This window comes from Xyrauchen texanus, chromosome 27, assembly GCF_025860055.1.
Source record: "Xyrauchen texanus isolate HMW12.3.18 chromosome 27, RBS_HiC_50CHRs, whole genome shotgun sequence".
Classification (NCBI taxonomy): domain Eukaryota; kingdom Metazoa; phylum Chordata; class Actinopteri; order Cypriniformes; family Catostomidae; genus Xyrauchen; species Xyrauchen texanus.
Window position 1 is genome coordinate 27729463 of NC_068302.1, and position 7351 is coordinate 27736813.

A 7351-nucleotide genomic window follows, 5' to 3' on the forward strand; every position below is an offset into this window, starting at 1 on the left:
CATTCATACGAGCAGAGAGAAGTACGTTTGGAGCAGAAGAAATCTAAATAAATCTTGTGTAAATTGTTAGCTTTACGCTAAGCTAAAATGCTATTTCTAGCCATTTTACATGCACATGTTAACAGGCACTATCGTATTTTTTTATCAAGACAATTCACGTTGGACCATAATATCTTTTTTCTAGTAAGACCTTTGATACTAGTGCAAAAATCGTATTCTTATTAATCATTTTTGTATTGTTTTCCTGTAAAAATATTAAAAAATTCATAAAACAAGATAAATGAGATTTATTTTGTTTTAGAAACAACACTGCATACGATATTTAGGTTTTTCAGAGAATGTATTTTTAACATGTGTATTTTGTCAAACTGTACTGGCAGAGTTTTTATATTCAAAACATGTGAAAATATCTACCAGTGCTGAAGAAGTAATCCAAAGTACTTAGACCTTGAGTAATCTAACAGAATACGTTACAAATGACATTTTGCAGCATGTATTCTGTAATCTGTAGTGGAATACATTTCAAAAGTAACCCTCCCAACCCTGGCTACAATTTATTTTCATTCATTTTTAAGTGGCATTTAACTGTATATGGTTATTGAACTATTAGCTGGTTTCTTATCAAGACACAAAAAACTCCAAATAATCATTGGGATATGCGCTTACAATGTTTTAAAATGAATTTCTGCAAACACAATATTAAGCCAAATATTGTACAAATGAATTGAAACAGAAATGTAAGTCTGATTAATTTAGTCATATTCTGTGATTATTGAAATGTCCTCTCTTTCAGCCCACAATTTCTGGTCAGCACTTAAGTAGACCATAAAATCTTGGAAAGCACTGAAACAGCCACTCTAACACTTACAGTACAACAGTTACACACTCTCCAGGATCTCCTCAAACATAAGACAAGTCTGTGTTACAGAAAACCACAGAAAAAGTGGCTCTGATATCACATGATCTGTATCTAATTATTTAATTAGAATCTCTTGTGAGTTTCTGTCTGTCTTAGAACCCTGCCAGAATAAAACATAACAAAAATAACAATGCTGCCCCTTTAAAGGCTTCCACGCAGCAGGAGTGACACATGCACATGAATACGCTTACTGTACAAAAATAAAAATTGAGACGTGCTAGCATCACAAAGAGAGTTTCAGAGGACATTGAGTAATTAAACATGAAAATAACATGAAAAAGAACTGAAAAGAGAAATGTCCATTTACACATTCATTATGTGTTTACAAAGAAAATATTCAATGCATTCGTAAACACACACACACACAAGTTTGCTCAGCTATTTATATGGGGACATACCGTAGACTTCTGTTGTTTTTATAAGCTAATTATAATTACTTTAATGGAGTAACTAGGACTCATATAGTCTGGTGGAAACACATAAATTGAAGACAAACTGTGCCCTCAAGTGTCGCTGCAAAGATGTAGTGTGTAAAGATTGTGTGTATATTCTTTTTTTTATGCAGACAACCTGGATTTGATTACTTCTTTTGTCTCACTTTTTCCCATCCTGTTTCCACTTTTAATATTTCCTTTAATACTGCATATAATAATAAATAAAAATGTCTATAAAGTTTGATTGCCTCGCAGTGATTTGATTGCAGTGACTGTCGGAGATTTAGTTTTATCCGGGCAAAATTAATCATGTAATAGTAATATAGTAATATTCTAATAACCTTGTTTTTGGATGAAAGCCATAGTATTAATGCAACTGATCATGGTGTTACTAATATAGTGTTAATAGAGTAACCATGTTTATTTTTGTGGTTACTATAATTGTACTACAAAATAGCATGGTGATACTTTGGTTACTGTGGTAAACCATGGTCAATTTTTGGAAGGTAAGATTAGGGTTAGGTGTTAATGTAGGTGTGTGTGTGGGACTCTAAATAAACACTGCAGTGGTACTGTATGTTAGGATTAAATTATGAATGCAAATAGATCTAACACTATTTAAAAAAATTGAAAGAAGATTACTTTAAACTAGTCCTAAACCTAACCCACATAATAAATCTTTGTGTCTTATTAGAATTTAAAAAATCAGTGTTTAATTTATGTATGGCTTGTTTTTCCAAATGTGGACAACCTAAATTGTCCCCAAAGGGAGAGTTTGACCTATTTAGCTCACGTCTGGGAACAAATTTGTCCCCAAACTATAACTAAACACACACACTCTCTCTCACACACACACACACAGAGTGGTTGCTAGTAGTATCATTTTTTATGCTATGCTACTGACAGGCTGAGAGCAGATCAATTGACCATGAAAGACACACAGCTCAAATCAAAGTTAATAGAGGCCCTTTGTTGGCTTAAAATTAGTTAAAAGTTACAAGAGAGGTGAAGCTCCTAACACTCTGTCCTACCTTTCTGTCTCCTGCAATCCTGATCTGACTCACTCTCTTTTGCCTCTCCTGTCCTGTTTCAGTCTTCCTCTCCACTGCTGCCCCATCTCAATCTCCCCCTGCATTTCTGTTTTATCGCACTCTCTTTTTCCACTACTGTCATATCCTACTCTTCTCCACTCTGTTTCCATGCCATGTTTACACATGGTATTACAGTGAGATACATTTTGGGTGATCTGTTTGATGTGGGGCAATGATAAAGATTGTTGTAAGCCAGGTCCAAAAGGTTTTTACATTTTTCCACTTCTCCACATTCCCACATTGAGTACATACAGAACATATGTACTCAATGTACTCATATGTACTCATATGTGCTCAAATCTACTTTGATAAAGATGACACAGATGCTTCAGTACAGTAACCTCCAATATATGCAAAGTAGCCTTTAAAAACAACAGAAATACTAGTACAATGAATAATTATTTAAAAAGGCACCCGCTAGCACTAGTTAGTGATTTTCAACATGATCAGCAAAACTTTGTGTGTTAAGACATCTGACCTGGTTTCTGTTCGCTCTTTCAAGAATGCTATTTGGCGACAATTATAAAAGCACTTCAAATTGCAGTACAATGACATGATGGAATGCCTCCCCATCCTGCACAGTATTCTCTAGGCGAATTCGACTTGAATAATGGGCTCAACTAGGCAACTATCAAAATCAGTTGTCATGCAACACCTTCTGACAACTGGTAATGTAGGAATGATCTCCAGCTTATGGATCATTAGTGAGCTATAACCTTCACACAACATCTAAGACACGTCAGATCCAGAAGTCTTCTTTGATGGCTGTGCCTTCTTTCTGTCTGTTTCCGCGTTAAGTATTTTCTTTTTTCTACAGACTATTCAGATTTAAATCTAGGCAGAGATACAGAGTACAGAGTATGACTTTTCAATCTGAAAAATCAGAGAATGTGAAAAATAAAATTCATGCTCCTCAACATCAAAACGCATTGCACTTACCTGCTTTTGATCTTTTTTGACATTGTACAAAGTGGACTGTCTCATAAGACAGATAATATCTTACATCTGACATGCATGTATGTCATGCAAAAATGAAGATCAAAAAAGATGAAAAAACATCATGAGAGTCTGAATTTGAAGTTTTATCAACTTTAAAAAGTGTTCATTGACAGTGAGGATGAAAAAGACATTTAAAAGTCTAAAAGCTTTCTCAATCCAACACAGGGAAGCACTATGTCAGATGTGAAAAATATTTCACACCATGCAACATTTAATAGCAAAATGACCCCAAAGACCCAAAAGTTTCCAAAGGATTTCTAGAGCACAATATTTCTGTAATGAATTTGTGAGCAGCCTTCCTTTAACCCCAGCTAAGAGGATGTGGAACATGAATGTTTTATCGTTGCAAGCTTGAAATCACATCACATGTCAGCGGTGCGTGCCGCCACTTTGGAGAATTCATAAAAGCAGTAAAAATCGCCTCCATGCTAACAGGGCGTGAGGAGGCAAAAAATTTAGTTTCTCCACTGCTCTGTAATGACATGCTCCTCTCTGTAAAACACATTGAGTGTGCCCCATTTGAGTGGGTCAATATATATTTAAAATGCAGCATTTGGACATGGGTAGTTGGGTTTTTTTCTACATTTTCCTTACTTTGAAGGGATGCTCTCCCTAATGAAGTTTAATGCGGGCTAGGGCCTGTAAAATTTTAATCCTGTGAAATAGGGCAGATTGAGACATCCTAAAGTTTTCTGAAGCCTCCCAATATGAACAGTTCAACAGTCAGTATTGGTTTTAGCACTTATGCAAAGTGAGGGGGTATGGAATCAGGATCCACCATAAGACTGAAAAATCTAACTATAAATACCATAGAAAATACATTTTTGTAGTAACTAAGATAATAATGACAAAATCAATTTGCTAAAATAAATCCAAAAACTGGTGAATTTCGTAAATCAGTTGTTTACTTGTTGTAAATTTAAAATTGTGAGGGCTTCTAATCGACTCACGTCAGCATTGGCCAATACACTATACATATACAAGTCTCTGGAGTGAACGTTGCACTCAAATTTCAAACAATTTCCACTTTAACCCTGTTGCTACTGACCTTTTGAAGCAGCAGCCAATGATTGTCAGACAATTCAGATGATGTCTGAATTGCAATGCTGAAACTGGCACTTAACTCCATAGAGTTCTATGTACTGAGCATGTGAGTCACGTGAAAAGGAAGCTCCTTTATGACCAATCTGCACAGAGAGTGTCATTATAGAACTAGCCATGTGACAATGGCTGCATCTGAAACCAAAGGTAGCTGTCTTGTTGCCTCAATGCCCTATCAGTCCATGACTCAACAGACAGCATTTGCCTACGAAGGCACCTCCAGAAACTGGTTTTGGACAGGCCACTGAGGCAGCATAATCTCACATCATTTTTAGGATACCACCAACTGATTATCGCCATCTGGTGTCCACTAAAGTTTACATATCTGCTTCATTCAGTCCAACCAAACCACAGTGGTCAAATAATCTAGAATAAAATCAAGAGAGTTTTGGCTATAACCAAGCATGTATTTAATTACAACAAATCTACTTTCTCGATAGAAATGGAATCAAAAGTTGGAAAAAGTAAATAATAACTTACATTTTTATACAAACTGGCTCTCAACTGCCTCTTCGCCCACCATTTTTTTTTTTTAGCTCAACCGCTGTAGATCCACATGCACAGGATTGTGGGATTTCATAGTCAGCGAAGGATACATCTATGCTGCCTTCATAAATTGAACAGATGAAGGTATCTCAGTAGAAAGGATGTGATATGAACATTGGATTCGGACATGCCTTGATCCCTTCCTTCCTCCATATACAGCCTCGGGAGGCAGCATTTTCCTGGTTTTAGATGCAGCCATTTTTAAAAATATGGAAGTATTGGCAGTGCCAAGTGCCACCATAGGTAAACTCAGCTGCCGTACAAAACTCTGAGATACACTCTCCACTACTTTATTGCTCATTCACAATCATTGGGTCTTCCTGGGACACCAAACGTACCTCTGAACCTGAGAAAAGGCAAATGTCAAGTTGGCAGACAGAATTTGCATGTCCCGTCCCGGACATACGGGTGTAAAGGGAAGCGGGGCAGCAAGTGCCAGTCAGAATTTTTCTTCGGAGCTGAATGGTTGTGCAACAAGCAAGCTGAAGTTTACTACTGTTTCACTCACCTCTGTCAGCGAGAAGCATTGCTGTTGGATCTACGGCGTGTTTCCAGCTGGCATTCTCTCTCTGCACACTGTGCAGTCTACACCCCTGGGTGCTTCAACAGTGCTTTGTCACTGTTAAAAGAGTGTTCTCCTCCTAAAAGTGTTTGATTTCTCTAAAAGAGTTTGAGTTTTCCACTCACAAAAGAGCAATACCTGTCTCCAGGACCAGGCAGTCGGATTTTCGCTCCGGAGCTGGTACCAAGACCACTCCGTACCGGGAGGAGAATCCTTGTTTTCATTACTTTCATTTGCTGCACCGTCTGCGGGCTGCGATATCCACATTCTCAATAAACGAGCTGTTCTCACGGCACCCCTGCCCCAAAACACTACAGTCCCGGCTCCCCGGACGCAGCTCCCTCACCTCAGGCCCCACGACTGCTCAGCCCCGGCAGGCCAGCGCTGACGAGTTCTGAAGATGCCTCCCTAGGACCTCTTCCTCAGTCTCTAACCCACCCCCTGCCGGGTGCGTGGAGGTATGTAAGTGCTTTGAGACTTTTCTCAGCACCCAAGCCTCGGGACGCTCTTTTGCCTCCCGACGCACTATTACCTGCTCCCCCCGCCGCGAAGCCCCGCCCGGTACGTCAAAAGCGATCGTCCCGTTAGTGCCACTCGTGCAGAGTTTGGATGCATGGCTTTCACTTCCCAATCCGTTGCACTGGTTGGCCAGGACCATCCGGCTCGGCTACGTGATTCAGTTCACCCGGCTCTCTCCTCGTTTCAGCGTTGTTCGCTCCACTTACATGCGCAGTGAGAAAGCCAGCGCCTTTACGAGCAGAGATCACGATCCTGCTCCTCAAGGATGAGATAGAGCCCGTCCCTCCAGCCGAGATGGAGAGGGGTTTCTACAGCCCTTACTTCATCGTACCCAAGAAAAGCGGTGGGTTGCGACCAATCTTGGACCTGCAAGTTCTCAGCCGGGCTTTACACAGACTTCCGTTCAAAATTCCTGCGTTTGACAGCTAGATTGTTTCGCGGTGGTAGACCTGAAGGACGCGTACTTCCAAGTCTCCATTCTGCCTCGACACCGACCCTTCTTACGGTTCACATTTGACGGCCAGTCGTGTCTTTACAAGGTCCTCCCTTTCGGGCTGTCCATGTCCCCTCGCGTCTTCACGAAGATCGCAGAGGCTGCTCTTGCCCCGCTAAGGGAAGTGGGCATCCGCATACTCAACTACCTCGAAGACTGGCTCATCCTGGCTCACTCTCGAGAGTTACTGTGTGCTCACAGGGACCAGGTGGATCAGATAGAGCTCTTTGTCTCCCAAGACAAATCCCACTGCCCGTTCTGGTACTCCCTGACAGGAGCTCCTCTCGGGCCAGATGCGCTGGTAGGCAGCTGGCCCCGGGGGCTGCGCAATTACGCATTTCCCATAGTGAGCCTTCTTGCACCGGTGCTGTGCAAAATCAGGGAGGACGAGGAACAGGTCACCCGGACCTGGTTCTCGGATCTTACACTCCTCGTGACAGCACCTCCCTGGAAACGTCTCCTGAGGAAGGACCTTCTTTCTCAGGGACGGGGCACCATCTGGCACCCACGCCCAGACCTCTGGAACCTCATTGCAAAATCCTGACTGGCACTTGCTGCCCCGCTTCCCTTTATACCCGAATATCCGGGGCGGGGCATGCAAATTCTGTCTTCCAACTTCACATTGGCCTTTTCTCAGGTTCAGAGGTACGTTTGGCATCCCAGGAAGACCCCTTGTGTCACTTCATT